We start from the raw sequence: 20983 nt of genomic DNA on the forward strand, positions 1-20983 counted from the left end.
GTCTCCTTCTGTACCTAAGACATTCTCATTATTCATGGAGAAGGAAGTGTAGTTATTTAGCATCACCATCTAACCCTAGGAGTTAGATAATACATTATTATTTCCCTTTCTTAGGAAGGAAAGCCTGACATTTTCTTTTCTACTTCAGGCAATTTCCTCTAAAACCTAGCTACGCAGAAGGAAAGTTTTCTATCTTGTCCTTCCATCAACTTTGGCTGCTTTTAAGATATCTAGACCAGGAAGAGTCATTACCAGGGTCTAAATTTGGATCCTAGCTGTCAGGGTTCTCATTAACATTTGGAAAATGGCTATGTGAGGTCACTTATTCTACTAATGATACTGGATTCTAAACATAGGGGTTAAAAGATGTTGATGGTGTATCCTGTTTTACCCCAATTCAAGCTCGGTCCTTCTCCATGGCCTTAACTTTCTCTTCAATCCTCAGCCTATAACATCAGCCAACACCTAACTCCTCTACTCATCAGTGAGCACACAGAGGCCCCATCAGAGGTTATGGGAAAGAGTCTATACTATAAGCATCCAATCAATATAACTTTAGAAGGAAAAAGAAGCTGGCAAGAATTTTATAAGTAGAATGGCTATGTGGCCACTAGGTAAATATTTTACATATTCTGTCCTACAAAGTTTGCATGTAGTTCCACAAATAGTTTTAAAATCTGGTAATAATGACATTTTTGTCCGATCCTATTAAGCTACAGTTGTATAAAATGGCTCTCTATGAAGCTTAAAAGTTTAAAGCACCCACGAGAAATGACCACTTGCCTTTCATAATTTGAACTTTTCCACAATACACTGAATTTCTTTTATGTGTTTCAATTATTCTGCTAAACTTCCTCTGCTGTACAAAATTCTGTCGCCCACCTTGCAGAAAGGTTAGAAGAGAAAGCCAGGCCATGATACGGATTGTGTCAAGGTGATGAAATCTGTCTTTAACTGCTCCCCTGCTAATTTGGTTATTCAGGTCATTGTTTCAATCATTTGTGGTTCCTGGAGCTCTCAATATCTATACTATCCTCTCTTCCTTAAAAAAATTTTTTTGGTTCTCCACTGCTCATAGTTACAGAGGAAAACTCAGTGGCCCAACATCTTAACCCTTTCTAGTTTAAACCCCTCCTCCAAGATGTTCTAGATCCTTCCTCCTCCCAGATGACATACACTCAGTGCCCTCTCTCTCATCTCCCTCTTTCATCTTTCCATCTTCAGGCCCAACTCTGCCTACAAAATATTCTCTTGCTATAAGATCATCCTGTTCCTAGTCTTCATTCTTCGGAGTGTACAGTTTTATTTTTTCCACCTTCCTCCATCAGTCTCCACAGCCTCCTCCAGATACTTTTATTTCAGAATTGATTTATAACGTGCTTCCACAAGCTAGAAGAAATTACTGTTCCTGAGGTCTCCAATTATCTTTCAAATGCCAACAGCAATTGCTCAGTGCTTGCTCTCCCCCCCCCTCTCTCTCCCTCTCCCTCTTCCTCTTTCTTCTACCTTCTTCCATGCCCACACTAGCTTGCTCCCCTCTGAATTCTCTATTTTGCACAGGCACTAATCTGCAACATTAGTAGGACCCACCACACTGCTCTGAACCTGGCCAGTCTCCACTCATAAACTACAACCCCTAAATTCATCTCTTTACTACTAAAGGCTAGGCTCTTTTCTATAAAAGTTACCTCAGAAGTTTAAAACTTCAAAGCTCTTAATCTTATCTCCTTCAGAATTTTAATGACGTTGTATATCACTTGCACAAATAACATACCATATTGACTTCTATAATGAAATACTTGAGATCCATTAAGTGTGATTTACCATTTTTGCATTATATGCATGGTGTGATCGCTGGGTTTCCATCAGACTACCAGGGCTGTCCTACACTCAACTGTGTAGCTGTTGACTTGGCAAACATGTAGACACTGCTTAGCTGCTGACACGTAGCCACAGAAGATACAACCAAAATGTGATCTGCATTGATGCTTTTATTTAGATGCGAAAGTATTCTCAGTATAAAATATGTTCAAACTTTTCATTGCTTCCATTTAAATGATGACCCTTGAAAGTGCTATTCTTTGAGTTCCACCTTTAAACAAGTTGTAACCAATTGGTTCATATGAAAGGTCAATATTCATAATTAACTGTGGTATGTATCTGTCTTTTGTGCTACTTATCTATGAAATTATAAGAACACAAACTTTAATGCTATGATTAACAGGAAAGCGATACAACTGGAAACCACCTCCCTAGCTTTGTTAATACACAAAAAGAAGGTGAATGCATAGACTGAGAGTGTATGAGCCATTTGAATGATTGAGATGATTGAGTTTATCTTCGCTTAATTCAATATTTTCTATAAAATAGTTTATGGTACATGGCCTTCTATTTTATGCCAATACCATAAGTACCTATAAAGACCTCTATCTATGCACAGAATCTACTTCTAAACCAACTCATTTGTTGAAAATTTTAAGGTGTTCTGAAATTACCTCTTGACAGCCTGATGTATTCAAGACACTCCTTGGTGATTTGGGAGATACAAAGATAAATTAGACCAAAATCCTGTTCTTAAGGGACTTGAAATATAATGGGAAACTTAAGAAATACACAAATAACTCTGGGACAAGGTTGACATTGTTAAGTCCCATAAGGGTATTAGAGATGAAAATGCAATGCCTTGGGAATTCTTGAAATAATGAGATACTTATTGCAACAGGAGCAAGTAGGAAAGGCATCACAGAAAATATAGAACTTGATCTGATCCTCTAATAATTGGTTTAATTTGAACATGAGGATAAAACACTTGAAGTAGGAGAAACACAACGGAGAAAGGCAACAGTCCTGTGGCAGGCTAGTGATATGGACAGAAATGGAACAGTGGAAAGGGATTGCCCGAAGTAGTAGGCCTGAGTCCCCGAGAGATTCAAACTAATTTCCTCGGGTGGCGTGCAGACAGTGGATCTGCTGGGCATAACTTCTTGGAGCCAGATTCAGAAGGCTTTTTGCCATACCCCGAGTGCCTTACTGACCACTGGGTTGGTGCACCATCATGAATGACACCTCGAGAAGTCCCCTACTTCTAGGACTGTACATACCTGGTAGGAAGCTTACCTGATGGTGCACTTGAATGACCCCATCCAATGTACAGCTCATTACCATGACAGCAAAATTCCATCTCAGACAAGCCTCTGCGGCATGAGCCCCCACTGCAGACAATGGAGATGCTAAGGACAGCAATTATTGCATGCTTGCTACCAACCTATCAAGATCAGTGTTAGGTGCTCAAGTCACACACATGGTAATCTCACCTAAGCAAGAGACATAACCGTGAGAATGGGCTGGGGCAGCTAGATGGGACAAGAGGGATTTGTAGGCCTGGTTGATAACATGATACTGGTAGCCTGTGCCCAAGTCAGCCCATCTGGTGGTTTCTGTCCTCTTGTCACCGACATCCCACACAGAGGCATTCACCTAGAGAACCAGAACAGTCATTACTGGTGGGGCCAGTGTGACTGTCTTTTGGAGATCTCTCATGGGGAAGGAAGCCAGAGCCCACATCATGACAGCACTCGATCTGACGTATGGAGCTGGAGCATGAGACCTTTAGTCAGTCACCTGATGAGTACTTTTGGGAAGGGATACTCTTGCACAAGCCATGACTGTCAGCCTGTTGAGCCTCAGGGGGGATCCTAAACCTGCACAAACCAGCTGCTGCTTTCCCTGAATCTGACCAAGAGACTCGGTGTCCATCACAAATGCTTGTTATTGTCTGGGCCACCAAATATTGGGGAAATTTCCCAGCAGTAGTTAGACAATTCAGAAATCATTACTTGTCAGGTAGCAGCATATTGTGGGGAAAAAAGTGGGAACATTAACTGGAAATTCAATTTTTACTTTTCAGATGATCCATAGGGAGCGGGAGAGAAGGGATATTCAAGAAGTTGGATAGGGAAAAGAAATTATGATTTGATCAAATTAATTCAAACCCATTGGCATTCTGGGAATGTAGTATTAACGATCAACAAATAAACCCATGTTCCTTCTCTGTATCTCAACCGCCATTGCCAGATAGAACCTTAGCTGGTCCTCACTTTGTTCCACAAAAACCTTCCTCCAATGTTGTCTCTTCTTGTTGAGGTCTTTGTTCACAGGGTCCTGTGACCTTATCTCAGTTTTCCCTCATCTGACCTCGCCCCCTACCTATCTCCCAGGATTCTCACCATGGCAAAGGGTGATGTATTTAATTATTGCTGTTTTCTACATCCTCAGATGTGTGTTCCAGGACACAGCAAAATTGCATCTTTTCACTGCTGAACCTCCCTGATTTTGATTGGTGCCTGCATAAAATATGTGCCCGATAAATTCTCATTGAAAGAATTGATACATGATTTCTCTACAATATTCTAGTTTTGTATTTGGGTATTTGCAATAATTATATAATATATAGAGCATGGTATACTATCTAACATTTCTACATTAGGATGCATTATACATGAACATGTGACACATGTTGTGAGATGTTCAAAGCTATTTGCTGGTGATTTAAACACCAGTAAAGTAGAGACAAATCAGCCTCAAATTTGCTGAACCCTTCACTGTGCACACACACACACATATCCTTCAGCCTCCATCTGTAGTCCTCCAGCTGAGTCATTTGTACATAAAATGAGCTATTTCCTTGATGAACTCAATCACCTAAACTCCACTAGCATAGCTCAGAATGGAGATACTTCAATGACTAAAAGAACATTAAAAATACGGTCATTCAAATGACTCACGGTGTGTAGATGAATAGATAGTGAACTTCAGAGACAAGCTATTTCTTAGCCATGTCCTACTTCAGTCACAGCAATGAACTTGTGTAAGTGCCAGGAAGTACCGGTCTTGTTACAGAAATGTTCAGGGTGATGAAGGGGAAGGTGGCAGGTAGCAGGGTGCATGACCCGAGCTTCCATGTCCTGATAGGATAGTGACAAAATCAATTCATACTCAGATTGATCTTTTCAAGTTCTTGAATTTTATAAGCAACTCTCAGCAATGTGTCCAATACATAGAGAGGGAGAGGGAGAGAAAGAAACAGAGCGTGCGCACACGCATGCACACACACACAGAAAGAAAAAGAGAGAGAGAGATGCATTTTGTTAAAGTTACGTTCAATTACTTGGGTGACTTCACATCATGAAAATTATTTATTTATTTATTTATTTTTTGTTGGTCGTGGGGCTTGAACTCTGGGCCTGGGCGCTGTCCCTCAGCTCTTCAGCTCAAGGCAAGTGCTCTACCACTTGAGCTACAGCACCACTTCCTGTTTTCTGGTGGTTTATTGGAGATAGGAGTCTCACAGTCTCTCCTGCCCGGGCTGGCTTTGAACCGCGATCCTCAGATCTCAGCCTCCTGAGTAGCTAGGATTACAGGCATGAGCCACCAGCGCCCGGCTTCATGAAAATTATTTTAGTGATTTCAGTAACCTGTACAATTTTCTCCTCTTTTCCAAAAGAAGAAGGAAAAGCACCAACACTGTGGATCATTTTTGTTGTTGTGAAATTACTTTTCCCACAGCTTAACTGAAGCCACACCTGCTGAAGACTGCCTTGTGTGCTACCTGTGGGTGTTTGTGTGCAATCAGCCTACAGTGTTTCATATGCCAGCATAGATATTGGCGTTTATGTTCAAATTTGCGTGTCACTGCATAAAAGGAGAAGCGGTGTCCCCCTGTGCTGACATGTTTGGAAAACAGTTATTAATTGAGTGTTGAGAGCACCCTCGAGTCTGCACAGAAGGCTGAGGCAGATTTCAGACCAACAAAGGCTCTGATTGCTGCTCATTGGGCAAGCCCACTGTTAATTAACTGCATTGTACCTCTATCATCTTTCTTTCCTTGGGCAGATTGTTCAGTTTGCCATATTTTATAGTTTGATTAGGTTTAATAACTGCCTCAAATATATAATTAAATATGCCAAAAAACTTCCTCCCCATTGTATTTCTTTATTATGGAAGCCGATTCTTTCCTCATTAGCTATTTTGAGATAAATAGCAATTGACAAATTATGTTATGACTTAATGTTATGAGACTATAAGTAAACACCTTTTCTGTGGTTTTCACTGATAAATGGTGACCTGAAAGTATTCAGAACCAAAGGCTTACAGTTACTTATTTCATGAAGTGTATAGAAATTACTTTTTTTTTTCAGTCATGGAGCTTGAACTCTGGGCCTGGGTGCTATCCCTCAGACCTTTAGCTCAAGATGAGCGCTCTACCACTTAAACCACAACGCCACTTCTTGTTTTCTGAGTGGTTTATTGGAGATAAGCATCTTGCAGACTTTCCTGCCTGGGCTAGCTTTGAACTGCGATCCTCAGATCTCAGCCTCCTGAGTAGTTAGGATTATAGGCGTGAGCCACCAGCGCCCGGCTAGAAATTACTTTTAATGAGAAGAAAATATTTTTCTAAATGTAATGTTTTGTTTACTCCAAATAAATATTTGAAACATTCTTGTCTAATTACAACATATTCCAAATTAATTTAATTTCCAATTTATTTTAATTTCCAAATAAGACATGGCTCCAAGGATAGGCCTGGTGGTTCACATCTGTAATCATAGAGATCAGAAGGACTCTACTAAGAGATCAGAAGGATTGTAATTCAAGGCAAGTTTGAGGAAATCTTTTTTTTAAAAATTATCTTTAAGTAGTTGTACAAAGACGTTTCCATCCAACAATGAAGTTTATGAATACAATGTATCTTAATCAATGTCCTTTCCAAGTTGTATGTTATTAGATCCTCTCTCAACAAATAAGCCAGGCATGGTGGGACGCATCTGTCATCCCAAATTAACCTGTGAGATCCTGTTGCAAAAAAAATCCGCTAAAAATTAAAAGGGCTGTGGAGATGGATCAAGTGGCAGAGAGTTTACCTATCAAGCACAAAGCCCAACTTCAAACTCCAGCATGGCCAAACAAATAAAAACAAGAACAAGTAATCAGGAAAAAAGAAACATTGCCACAAAACATTTTAACTTCTCCCGCAAGGCAGTAATATCACTGGAATTAATAAATAAAATGCATGATGCCACTTAGCTCTTCTGCTCCCATTCTGCTATGATTCCTTGAAACATAGGTACTAGTTTACTTGTTCGTTTAAATTTTATCTGAGCAGAAAAATGTTACATACTCCCTCCTTAACCCCAGTGTTTAGCAAGCTTTATTATGAGCCTCTAGCCCTCATTTCCTAACTCCTCACACACTAAAACTTGACTGAATTTCACTATGAAAGATTCAGTCTAGAGAAAGAAGTCCAATAAAGAAAACAACACTGTAGGACTCCTCGTGAAAATTAATACTGAATGATCCTGAACTTTGAGCCCAAAATTTACAGGCTACTGAACAGCAAACTGAAAATGGGACTCTCGAATCTTCATGAAAAAGCGTATTCCTAGACTGAGAAACTCAAAATGGAACCCTGGAATCTACTTTACAAGAATGCCCAAGGGTTATTTTAAGCCACAGGTTTTAGAGGAAGCTAAGACCAAAGCATTTACGTATTTTCTATATAGAACAACCTGTAGAAACAGTAACTTTAAGACTTGAGAATAGAAAGCCTAGTGATTCTTTGACGAAATATGCACAGATAGTTCGTGGCATTGGCAATGACGTTGACATGCATTTGAAAGAGAAAAACAGGAAAGGATTTAGGTCTATTCTGGACCACTGTAATGCCTCCGCTATACTCATGAGAATGGCTTGCATCCTGTAAGTGGGAGGTTAGCTTAGTGGGTGTGATTGAAACACAGTAAATTCTCACTAGGCACAGAAGGCTGTTAGGCAACCTGCAATGCTTCTGTGGATCCCCAGCCTCATCTCTGGCCTTCTAGAAAGAAAAGAAAGAAAGGGTAGAGTGCCAGCCTCAACCAAAAAAGAAGCAAGAGTGTGAGGCCCTGAATTCAAGCCCCAGTATTAGCAAATAACAATAATGATGATAATAATAATAAATAAAGCAATAAAACAAGTTTTTCAGAAGTACTTATAGAAACTGTTGATTACCCTCAGCAAAATTTCAGGATACAATTGGGAAGCATCTTGTAAATTCTGAAACAAAGGGACTGATTTTTTTAAGATGCATGATTTTAAATAAAAGGCTGAAGAAAAGTGCTAGACAAAGTACAGTGGGAAAATTGCTAAGCAAGATCCAGAGAAAGTTCAAAACAGTTTCTTTATAAGAAAGTGTTATGAAGTTGGCTTCCTTTCACCTTTCACAGATGGTTCTTTTCCTAATCTAATGAGATATGAACTATTGAAAAAACAAAAATAATGCCCTACCATATAAATAATAGTCCTCTCAAGTATATTTTCTCTAACAAAACCATTGCCAGTTGCTTGTAATATGTCCAACAGTATTTTCAGATTTAATCCCTTTCAATGTTTTTCCCCTCATTTTTTGAATGCATCTGAAGAATTGCTAAGAGACACACCCATAGTCACATTAATAAACTATTATATTTGAATTGGTTAAAAAAAACTTTTCTTGGTGGGGCTCACCAAGAAATTTTTAAAGAATATCTAGTAGTTGCTCATCATCAGTAAGACAAAAATCTATGAAATACAATATAGTAGTTCAGAGAGGGCCTAAAGAGGGAATGAAGGCCGAAACCAAAGAGGTTTTAGTTGTGATCCTGGGAACTAGCCTTGTCATGGAGAAAATTTTGTTCAAGTTCTTGTCAAATTGTTGGTTCCAGCTACCCAGAGGAAATTCTTGTGGTACCACACTTTGACTTCAAAATGGCAAGCAATGACTACAGCCAGATACCTAGACTTTGTTCTTTTAGCAAATATTGACCAAGGAATGACTCAGGCAACCTTCATCACTGTGTGAAAATGCGAAGGTCTTTACCGGGGCATGGTGGGAATTACAAGGTAAATAAGTGAATAACAGAGAAGGCTGGAGCAGCCCGAGGTGCCAGACACAAGAAGTGACGGAGAGCGTTTGCAGTATTTCCCAAACTCAGATATACTCAAGCTAAAGAGATCTGCAATAAGATTAGCAAATAAGATCAGCTACCACTTAGTACCTCATAGATCAGAGTTTTGTTTTGTTGGGTTTCTTCACTGATTCATGAAATTGTAATAGGAAATCCAAGGGTTATCTCTGCTGAGGGAATCTGAGCCCTTGTGGGCTCCTGGGCCTTGGGTCCACGAGCTCTTATGAGGTGGTGGCCTGGCTCCTGACTTCCATATTCCCCCACCGAATGACAGTCCCCACCCACCCCCTCTGGGACTGATGATACAGAAAGCACAAAATGAACACTATTCTCACTTGACCAAATTATAACCTTTGGTATAGCTGTCTGAGTCTCATTTCTCTGTGTCAAATGAACTACATGACAGGAGTTACTGCTCTCTCTGAAACTTAGAAGTCACCTAATCACCAAAGTTTGAAATAAAACTTCTTCATGGTTTTCTCCCAAGAGGGCAATAATTCCACAAAGGCTAGACTTCAGGAAGTAAAATTTGAAAAAAGAAAGAAAGAAGAATCAAAGGACATCAGAAGAAGACATGCAGAAGAGCCATGACAGCCAGCATGAGTGATTAAAACTTGAAAGCAGGTCCTGCCTGGCAGACAGACTTGAAACTTGGGATAAAACCATTTATGAGTCTGGTGGCAGTTACTTACACCTATAATCTTCAGTACTCAAGAGGCTGACATCTGAGGATGGCAGTTTGAAGTCAACCTGGGTGGGAAAATCCATAAAACTCTTATCTCCAAATAACTACCAGGAAGACAGAAGTGAAGTGGGAGCGGTGGCTCAAGTGGTACAGCACCAGCCCTGAGCAAAAACGGCTCAAGGACAGTGGCCAGGCCTTGAGTTCAAGCCCTAGAATTAAGAAAACATTTATAGATGGGGGAGGGGGTAAGGCCCAATTGAACATTTGCCTGGTTGGCCTGGTATACAGGGCTTTGGGTTCTATACTGAGCACTACAAAATAAAAATATACGGCATATTTTCCTATTTTAACAGTGAGGCTTATTTTATATCTTAGCAATGGCTTTCAAAGTTATTTAATAGGAGGCAACCTGCAGGAGAGTTAATACATTATTGTTAATTGAACTCTAAACATAGGGACACTCACTCTGCATTCATTATAAGTAAAATGAGAAGCAGGACCCACTTATACATATTTTAACGGTTTCATACAGGTCAAATTGTGTCATCTGATTCTCCAGGGAATTCTTAAAGAATTAAAGGGAGCATGTGTTACAGCAACACCATCTGTTAGCCAGTCAAACATACTCTGAACTGAAGTAAAAACCATCTCACTATTTATTCATGGAAACTTGGGTGATTTTAATAAATTAGATTATGGTTGTGATGAATCAAGAAATATAGCATACCACTCTTGGCTATTTATACAAAATATCACAAATCAGAATACAGTAAAGCTACTTGCCCAACCATGTTCACTGCTGCACTATTCATGATAGCCTAGGTATGGAAACAGCCCAGATATTTCTCAGTGGATGAATGGATCAAGAAAATTTCACACACACACACACACACACACACACACACACACACGCACACACACACACACATACACACACACACATGTGCACACATAGGTACAATAAGATTTTATTTATACCTAAGAAAGAATGATACTATATCATTTGGGAAGAAATACATGGACCTAGAAAAAATTACCTTAAGTGAAGTAAGAGAGACAGAATGCATGTTCTCTCTCATACGTGAAAGCTAGAATTAACTTATAAGTGTACATGTAAACATAATGGGGTTGTATGTAAGTACACAGAGATGTATTCAACACAGTATAGTATTTGCAAGGGAGATTTCAAACAGTGTAATTCCTTAGAACAAGAAACTTAAAACCCAACAAAATAAATACCAGGAAATTGGCAAGTGAAAAGTATTGTGGGGGTGGGAAGGCCCAAGAGGAGGAGGCAAATGAATGAAGAGAGAAAAGGGGTAGAATGTGTTCCTAATATTCAACACATATCCTATAAAATTAAGAAAATGGAGGGAAGGGACTGGGCGGGAAGGATGGGGAGAATGACAAAAGGGGTGATATTAGTCAAGATGCATTGTACTTAGAAACTGATTTGTTGAATGGTAACTCCCTTGTGTAGTTACTTAAAGAAAATAAAAATAGGGGGGGGAGGCTGGGAAGGGATGTGAAGGGTAAACAAAGGAGGAGGCTGCAATGCTTGATAAGAAATGTACGCATTATCCTGCCCATGTAATTGTAACCCCTCTGTACAGTGTGTTCACAAAAAATAAAAAAAATAAAAAAAATTAAAAAAAAAGAAAAGAAAAATATAATTTAAAGAAGACGGGAGCAAAGATACAGAGGAAAGAGGAAAAAGAATGCCAGTACAGAATAAAATGGCAGTATAGTATAGAAATGCACAAAATTAATTCCAGGATCTGCCACATTCTCTCTACTTAGTTTTTCCATGCAATAACAACATTCATAATGATTATATCATCCTCAACACCAGATACTTAGGGAGCTTCTTAAGATCAAAATGGTGTTTATTCAAAGTTTACATTACTCCTACAATTTTCCTTCTCTTGTCTGAGTTCCAACCCAGGACAGATGGAAAATGAGTTAAACTGGAAACACTCCCCCCACCCCCTCCCCTCCACAGCAGACCACTCCCGAACTCCTGAATTGTCTCCCCTGGCCTTTCCTCTCCCCAAACACGTGCTGAGGCTGTAAAAGAGATAGCCTGTATAACCTGTGACCTAAGGGCCTTGCTTTTTTGTGATAAGCTGCTATGAACAACAACAACAACAAAACTCAAGATTGCAACTCTGTACCTGGAGACTTCTTCCCTGGTTCCCATTCCCCGGGCCCCACCTAAGTTCATTTTTCTTAATGAAAGAGATGAGACGTTTGTTGTAAGGGAACCTTGCTATCTCTCCTTCAGCCAGTCTGAAGAAGACTTGGAAGTCCTCCTCAGGTTTGGAGTCCAATAAACCTGTGTGTCTGTCTCTCTGCTCTTTTCTTTATTCATACTCCACAGACTGAAAATATTGGCTAACAGGGACACCACCTTCCATGGAGTGATTATGTTGTGTTCTCATCCAATCTGTGATGGTTTCCATTTGTTCCTTAGCTGTGCTGCAGCTCAGACACACATTTTGTACAGCATCTCATTCTGTGTTTGTCTGGCACTTTCCTGCCCTGCTCGACATTCGGCAAGACCGCTGCAGAAGTGATGCTGTGGCCTCTCCTTTCAAAAGGAATACAGTACAGCCCCATGTCTCCATCTCCTCCCAATGAGAAAAAAAACGAGGATTAAAATTGATCTAGAAAATCTGCAGCACGGTATAAAGACACAAGATGGATACAGTCCCTGCATTTGCAGCCTCAGGCCCATATTTTAATCTAATATACTTGTAATTTTATTAAACCAGGTGAGCTGTCTTCCAGACTGTTGCTTTAATTAAGCTCATTTAGACAATTAGAGTGATTCATATTAATATTTGCATTATTTCTAAATGACAGGAAATGAGCACACTTCCCAAGGATCTTGCTTTATTTAGTAGCATCTTGTGGTTGTGATTTTAAAAAATTAAAAAGAAAAAAAATAGAAAAATCCTACTTTCACTGTAAGCCAAACTTTAATTCTATTTGCATACTTAAGCAATTGCTATGTCCTCTCAGAAGGATGGAGGAATGGCATCCTAAACTATTGTGTCTGAATGATAATGAAAACTGGCTCAATTTACTTAATAAAAACTTGTTGAAATGTCTACTGTCCAGCATGGCTTACCTTCTACTGGCAGTTTTAAAATGTATTAACTAAAATATTGTCTGAACAAATGGAGCAGATTAACTGTTCAAATGTTATCTTATTTCCATAAATCCCCTCCAGATGGAAGAATAAACATCTAAAGCAATCAGCAGCTGCATACTAAACACATTAGATTTACATTAGGTAACAAATATCTCCCCTGTCCTCCTACATCTATCTATCTTATTATAAAATGGGGTGCTAGGATTCAGAGTTTGACATACCTGAAATGAATCTTGCAGTACTTGCTGTTGCTCCCTGCACTCCTCTTTTTATTGTCTGTGTTGTATTATAGATTACTCTTTCCTTGTATACAGATTGTCTCCATTCCTGCTTTCTATGGTGGTCACTCTCTTGGGGACCCTGGTCACCCCTCACCCATGCATTTGGACTTTTACCGATTCATGAATTCTCAGGGAAGACAATTCAGGGTACTGCTGAGTACTGGGAAGTGAAGAACTGGAGAGTGAAAATGGAAAGATGCGGAAGAGAATAGCTTCCACTGACAGGAAAATACATGAAGATATTAAGATTAGTAAAATAAAATCAATGACACGAAGTGCCACCTAAACACTAGAGAACAAAAACTGCTAAAAAGTGCTGGAGAAAACATGTTTTGTTTTTTAAAATCCTTTGCTCTAGATTTGCTTCTGAAGGTACTATGTGAACTCACACTGGCATACACAACCCTGCCTGAAGGCCTCCTCATCTGAAATGAAGACCTCCTAGGGCATTGTCTTATGAGCGTATTGTTTTATCTGCCTATGCCATGTCATTCCCTGCTAGAAGGTAGTTGCCTCCTACAAATCATTTCAGAACGTTTTGTTCCATGGTTTATGCTTTTGATGAACAACCTTACTCTGAGTTTTTCACACATAGATCATTACACAGTAGAATCAAGAAGCAAATGCATGACTAATAAGAAGAAATTCCCCAGGTTAGGACTAACTGTGGAACAGTGTTTGGCAAGAGGTCAGCACTGCACTCAGGAAAACTGCAAAACTTGGGGTGGAATCCTTGCATTCTTACAGGGAACCAAGGGCCTGATGCCTGTGAACATGGCAGGAACAGCAGCAATCAAGGAGAGACCTCCTGGAAGATGTGGTTGGTGTTTGGTTTTGTCTGGAAATATTTGCTGAACGCAGTGGTGGCGGGGCCGTGGACAGAAGGAACAGCTTTCCGAATGCATGCAAGAAGGTGAGACAGGGTAAGTTTGAGAGCTCAATAAAAACAAGGGGAAAAAAATCAGCCAGGGTCTAGCAAGTAGAACTAGAAATCTCTTCTCTCTCATCTTCTTTTGCCTCCCTCTTCCCCAGACTCCTCCTCTTCCCCCCTCCTCCTGCTCTTTCCTTACTAAGTTGAAATGATGTGCTACATGCTTGTCAACTTGTGTTTTTTCCACTCTTGTTTTTGTTATTTGTTGTTTGTTTTTATTATAGCTGTCTCGAAGCGGGAGACGTGGCTCTCTGTGATCCTTGTCTCCCCGAGGTGTCATCACGCTCTTTGTCATGTGTACTAGCCATTTTGGAGAAATGTCTGCTTGCCCATGTTTCTTCATCTTTTTGTTGTTGAGTTATAGGAGCTATTTATATTCTGGATAATAAAAAATTATTATTTTTGGTAGTAGAGGTTGAACTCTGAGCCTCATATTTACTAGGCAAGACCTCTACCACTTAAACAATGCCCAAAGTCCTTTTTTGCTTGCTTTATTTTTCAGGTAATTCTCATATTTTTACCAGCGACCTTCCCACCCATGGCCTCTGGCATAGCTGGAATTACGGACACGTGCCACCATGGCCAGCCTACCAATTAAGATAACTTCCTGCTAACCTTTCTGCCCAGGCTATCTTCTGATACTGATCTTCCTAACATTCACCTCCTGAGTAGCTGGAGTTACAGGCATGAACCTCTATGGCCTGTCCCTGGATATTAAATTAGTCTCCCCAGACTTAAAATTGCAATTATTACCAAGATCAAATAACTAAAGACTACAGAAGATAGTAATGGAGCTCTATAGGCCAATATGTATGTGCCTTTTGCTGTAGCCTTTTTTCTACTTCAATTAAAATTTCATAGTCTTACAAGGAAAACCATAAGACTATTTGCACCATAAGTAGAAATATATATATATATAATTTACTTTTTTGTTGTTCATGGGGCTTGAACTCAGAGCTTTGACATTGTCCCTGAGCTCCTTTTTGCTCTAGGCCAGCTCTCTACCACTTTGAATTACAGCTGTACTTCCTTTTTTAAATTTTTATTATTATCCCCCTTTCTATTAATTTTATTTCCTGTTCATTTTGAGATGCTTTTCATTGTAGCTACTGAAACAAAATTATCTGATTTGCTCATCAGGGTTCTCAGGTTGCCAGGGGCTGTACTGTTCTTGGGCCCGACACTAATCCCTGACGTTTTTTATTTTTTATTTTTATTTTTTTCAAATTCTGAAGCAATGGTTTTCTTCTTTTCCCCATGGTCCCCATTTTTGCTGCACAATTACATAACGCATTATCATAGTAATCAGTCCTTGGAGACAGGACTCAGGAAGGATTAGCTGTTCTCTTCTACAAGGTTTTCTTTCCTTTTGAACAACTGAATCTGGAAAAAGGCAACGCAGAAATACAGCAGATGTAACCTCTAAACAGGCCAAGTTTTCTTTTCTGTTTAGGAGATGAACCCAGGCAATTGAGAAGTCTAAGTTCTATTGCAATTTTTAAGAACTACATCTTCCATTGTTGATTTGTTTCATTATTCACTGGCAGAGTCCTTTTGAAAAATAAAATACAATTTACTTTGGATTCTTTTCCTTTCTCCTCCAAGATATACAAATGATTAGAGACACACACATTCCTCAATATACTATTATGAAAGTCATGTCATTTATTTTATGTGATGAATGAGAGATCAAAATGGGTCACTGTAAATGTAAGTATCCAGCTACCTTAGTAGCTTGGGAGCTATAGATATGACCTTGAGAGAGCTATCCTTCTGAAGCTAGGCAACACATTCATGTACAAGCATGTTTATGTGTTCTGACTCTCACAACTGTTTTCTCCATATTGAATTTGAGATGTTAATGGGCAGAGACATATGTGTACAATTTAGACTAAAAGTTCGTTTTGAACTTGAAAGTCAGCAGCACAGAGATGAGAGATAGAGCTGTGGGAATAGACGAACTCATCCAAACTCTGAAGAGAGCACAGAGTACAATTAGAGCCTTAAATTCTCATTAGACTTTAAGTACTTTAAGTGTTCAAGCTGTTAGACACATATACTCTCAATTGGTGGTGAAGGCCACGTGCAGAATTAACAAAGGCAATACAAACACGCTCTTTCTATAGCCAAAGAAATAGCCTGAAAAGTAGAATAACATCAGCTATAAATGGCTGTGCAAGACTAGAATTCCTATCTGTTCATTCTTAGCCCTCTGCTCCTACAGAAACTTCAATAATAATTACACTTCATAGCAGGACAAAGATCTCATTCAAGGAGGCAGAGTTAAGGGAGGCTACAGACCACAGATATTCGTCAGCCCCGAGAGGCCAGTATGGAGGAGATAACAGATTAGAATGTCCTTTGGTGGGGAAAGGTTGGGCCTACTCAACTTTCGGCCTTATGCAAATGTGATCAATTATTAATTACTGTTGTTATTATTCTGTGAGTGTACTTAAGACCATTAGATAACGTAGGCTAACACAGGCTAACTCCTGGAAAACAAATGGAAAAGTCATATTGAAGGAAAGCTTTCTCTGAATACAAAATGATAAGAGCCAAAGAAGACTGTTAAATCTACACAGTAATAATAAACTGTTAAAATTAATGGGCCCGCCTGTTTGCAAAATAACATCCTTTTGAATAAAACCAACATTTCCATCCAACCTTCCTGCACTGCTCTAGGTCATACCCTCAGTGAGCTGACACTTGAGTCTGTAATTTGCTTAAGAGACAAAGAAGAAGTTATGTCGTTTCCCTTTACTGTCTCTAGACTAATCAGATCAAAGACAACAACATTGTAACGTTGAAAATCTCACATTTAGCAATTTCTTGCTAAAAAAGAACTACAGTTTCAATATATTTGTACACCTATTAATGAAATTTCTAAAGCAAATGGCGCCAGTAGAGCTACACTCTTATTTCATATATCAAACGGATAACCTGATCTATTCATGCTTAGTCCAAAACCTCAAAGTATTATAAATATATTTGCTTTGATTAATTTAGATATTGTCTCGGCAGATGAATGCTATGCTTTTGTCCATAAAATTACTATCTTGGAATAAAGAGTTTGGTGTGAAATAAATGGTATCTCATGGCATGAACCCACATATTCTCGTTGAATGCTACACAACAACAAAAGAAAATAAAAACTAGGGAAGCAGTTTAGTGGTATAGCACTTGTCATAGCATGTATGGGACCCAGGACTCAACCCCTAGCATTGACAAAAGGAAGGGAAAGAGGGAGGGAGGAAGATGGAGAGAAGGATGGAAGGAGGGAGGAAGGGAGGTGGGAGAGAAGGGATATAATTGATATATGAATTATATATATATAATTACATATAATTTTTCATTTACATGAGATTTACAACTATATTCATATGAAAATTATAAATCTCATAATTTATAAATATCATAAATATGTTCACTTATATGAAATTTTGCCAGTATTTTTTCATGCATTATAAAAAAATGATTCTCCATGTTTCTATGGATAAGGACATGGAACAAAGGAAACATGGCTGTCAGTGGGTGAGGGATCCTCATCCTCAGTGTAAGTAATGACCTAAAGATAATCTGTTAAGCTTCTGTCTACAGAAGGGTGTAACAGTCAATGCCTGAATCTCCGCACATTCTGGTGAGTCCAGCACACCCTGACAGGCTGGCCTGAGTAGTTCATGACATTGTGTTTCAGCAAATTATTTGCAATATTCACCAGGCCAACTTTAGCTTCATACTCATTATCCATAACCTCACTTCCTGAACATGAAAATATATTTTCCAACATTTTCTGTATTAAAAAAATGTGGCTTTCGTAAGACAAAGGACCTCAAGCAACCCTCTTCCATTGGTGCCCATCCCTTTCTTCCCCTGCCGCAGGCTGCTGCAGCTCTTTTGAACCTGAACTCTGGTTGTTATTTGGATCTGTAAATTAATGTAATTATATATATCTGGGTTACCCATTACATCTGTGTATCTATCCTTTACAGTACCATCAGTTAAAGGGAAATTAACTCTTTTTTTTTTTTTAACTCAACTAACCAGGGAACTTGAGAATTCTGAGTTCATTCCTCTTTATTTTGATCAAATACTTTCTAGGTCTTCACAAAATGTGGATAGCTAAATATGTAATGTCAGAATGGGCAACAAAGCCATGTATCTTTACCTGGTGCAAAGCTCAGAAATGTGAGAAACAGATTTCAAGACAGTTGTCTCAGAACAACATCCATCAGCTGGTCTAGCGGCCCTACAGGATTCATAATGTGCAGAATGACCCGCCACTAGAATCATGATGAGAAATAATCCTTGCTTCAGAAAATGCTAGAGGAGCGTGATCACAACTGTTTTACCTTTCTCAAAATTCTGAGAGAAATCTTGGGCAAGTGAGGCTCACACACTGACAAGAGACGGCACAGTTCCTTATTTGTCTCGGTAAAGTTTGGGCTGGTATTTAAAATGCCAGCATTCTCCAGACTTCCTGGGTAGCTAGGATTACAGGCATGAACCACTCTACTCTCATTAGTTCTTTGAGGAATTAAAAACAGCAGTGACTGTCTTAAAAATTGAGCCTTTATGAAAATACCTGTATTGAAACACCACCTAGTACTCCATGTGTTCCATCTTTATGTATCAGAATAAATTTAAGTACAAGAAAAAAATCATAAGCCAATATTATCCTGAGAGGAGGTCAGTGTGAAGACCCACAGAGAACATGGGAGCAAGAAAGGAGAGGCAGTGGTACCATAACATAACCGAGGTTGGTGCTCAGTGCTCACAACCCACCTGTGTTTATGTCTGACAGCTTCTGATAGCCAGTCTTGGATATTTTGCACACTAGAGCACTGACAGGAGTACGGTTGGAATAAAGCAAATTTCTTTTAGAAGCACTTACATAACAAATCTGGTTTGCATGTGGTGCATATTTAGTGTGGGTGATGTGGAGTGTTTTTCTTCTGCAATTATGTTCCTACTCGACTACTATAGCAGCAAGGATTCCTCTTAAGCAATCATTTATAGCCATCTTTTTCCTTCATTTAAAAACCAGAATACTCTAAGGGATCATCTCAAACATCAGAGATGTCGATTCCATCTGATTCTCTAAATCAGGAGCTTGCCAGCAAGCTGGCATGCAGATGTGGGTTTTGTTTGTTTGTTTGTTTTTATTGAGTTTAAGTTCAAGATACTTCAGGTATTTGAGATGTGATTTCTTCCAAAACACTTAAAAAAAAGAACTAAATTTCCTTTTTGTTTCTTTACCTGGCAAAGCTCTGGCATCAAATTATCACTGTGTATTTCCTCCTGTCAGGGAGAAAGTAGATGATGTCTCTCCCGATCTAGAAGTAATACTAGAAACCGAATGCCAGAGCTAACAATAGAAATCCCTGGGCTTTTTGTTTGTAAGTGTAGTTACATAAATACGTCAATCCCCTTGTAGTGTGACAGGGTGAAATTGACTGTGATTACTGGAGACCATCTCTGGTTTTGACAATCTAGGGAGGGGAATAGCAATCTGATGAGCAGACAGCTGAGAGCTGGCCAGATGTCGAGTGAAGGGGCCCATGCTTTTATTCTAAGAACTATGCCATCACACCATCAGTACTGTTAGTATTCCAGCTGCTGTTGGCAGAAAGAAGGAACAAGGACAGTTGTGTCGTACTGAAGACAATTCCTTCTCCTTCACAGCTGACTTCCTGGGAAGAAAACATGTTCAACATCCATGCTGAAACCATACTTACGGCTAAAACCTTATGTCACTCAGGCCCTGGTGGCTCACACCTGTAATTCTAGCTACCAGGAAGCTGTCATCTGATGGTCCTAGTTAGAAGACAACCTGGGCAGAAAAGTCCATGGGACTCTTATCTCCAATAAACTACTCAAATAAACCTTCAATAGAGCTGTGGCTCAACTGGTAGAGTACTAGACTTGAGCAAAAGGAAGCTCAGGGACAACTCCCAGGCCTTGAGTTCAAGCCCCAGGAACCAGACAAACAAACAACAACAATAACAACAAAAACACATGTCAGAATCATCTGAAAACTCAAATGGTTGACGTTTCTTAAGACTGAAAACTGTAGGTTTGAAGCATTATAATATGCCAGAGCATATGATAAGCTTTCTTAGTAATAAAGGATCTCTTATTTAATATTCACAGGGTTATGGGCTTCGATGTAGTTTGTAGCTCATTCAACTAGAGTTTCCTTATGATCAAACTGCATTTGCCGGTTTATTAAATTATAATCTGAGCGAACCATTCAATGCAATTTCTCCAAAAGTGAAAAGTGAATAAACAGCAGACTTTTGGCTCTGTGATGGCAAAACCAACACACTTCTAAAACTGCTTTCTGAACTTAGAAATGATGATAGTAAAATCAAGAAAATCAGAGCAGAAACACAATTTGCCTCCGCTAGGAAATTGAGTCAAGCAGCCCAGAATCAAAGCAGGCACATAAATGAAAGCAGTGAGAGAATGTCAATAACATGGCAGACAAAGTAAGTTTCACCCATGTAATATTGGCAAATTTGCCCAGACACTGAAATTCAGATCTGCAAATAAATAATGATCCAACAATTTTCGGCGTTTATTCTTAATTAAAAAAATACACATCACAATGTATTTGACGGAAGCTCAGTGCTTACAAAAACTGAAACCAAGACAAATCAACAGATAAAAGCTTGGAGAAATGTTAACAATATAGAGAGTAGAGGAAAATGCTAAGATTGTAAAATATAATAACCCTAAGAAGAATATCAGAAAAAATAGACCCCTCTATATGATATCAGGACTTAGAACCATGAAAATAAACTGGAAAAAAGGGAGAATGTTTTGAAATCTTTAAACATAATGGCCAGACTAAAACATAGAATATTTAAGACAAAATGATTGTACCTAGAAACTAACAGAGGCAAGAAGTCGCCAACAGCAGCAGGATCAGGAGGAGACAAATAGTCA

The 20983-nt window shown here is 39.1% G+C and overlaps 1 protein-coding gene across 2 annotated transcripts in view; it reads right to left on the reverse strand.

Moving 5' to 3' along the window:
• Nucleotides 1-20983, reverse strand: part of Nalf1 (NALCN channel auxiliary factor 1) — a 452827-nt gene that overhangs the window by 61509 nt on the left and 370335 nt on the right. The window lies entirely within an intron of this gene.

Source organism: Dipodomys spectabilis, unplaced genomic scaffold, assembly GCF_019054845.1.
Source record: "Dipodomys spectabilis isolate Male_0828 unplaced genomic scaffold, ASM1905484v1 ptg000215l, whole genome shotgun sequence".
In the NCBI taxonomy this organism is placed as follows: Eukaryota; Metazoa; Chordata; class Mammalia; order Rodentia; family Heteromyidae; genus Dipodomys; species Dipodomys spectabilis.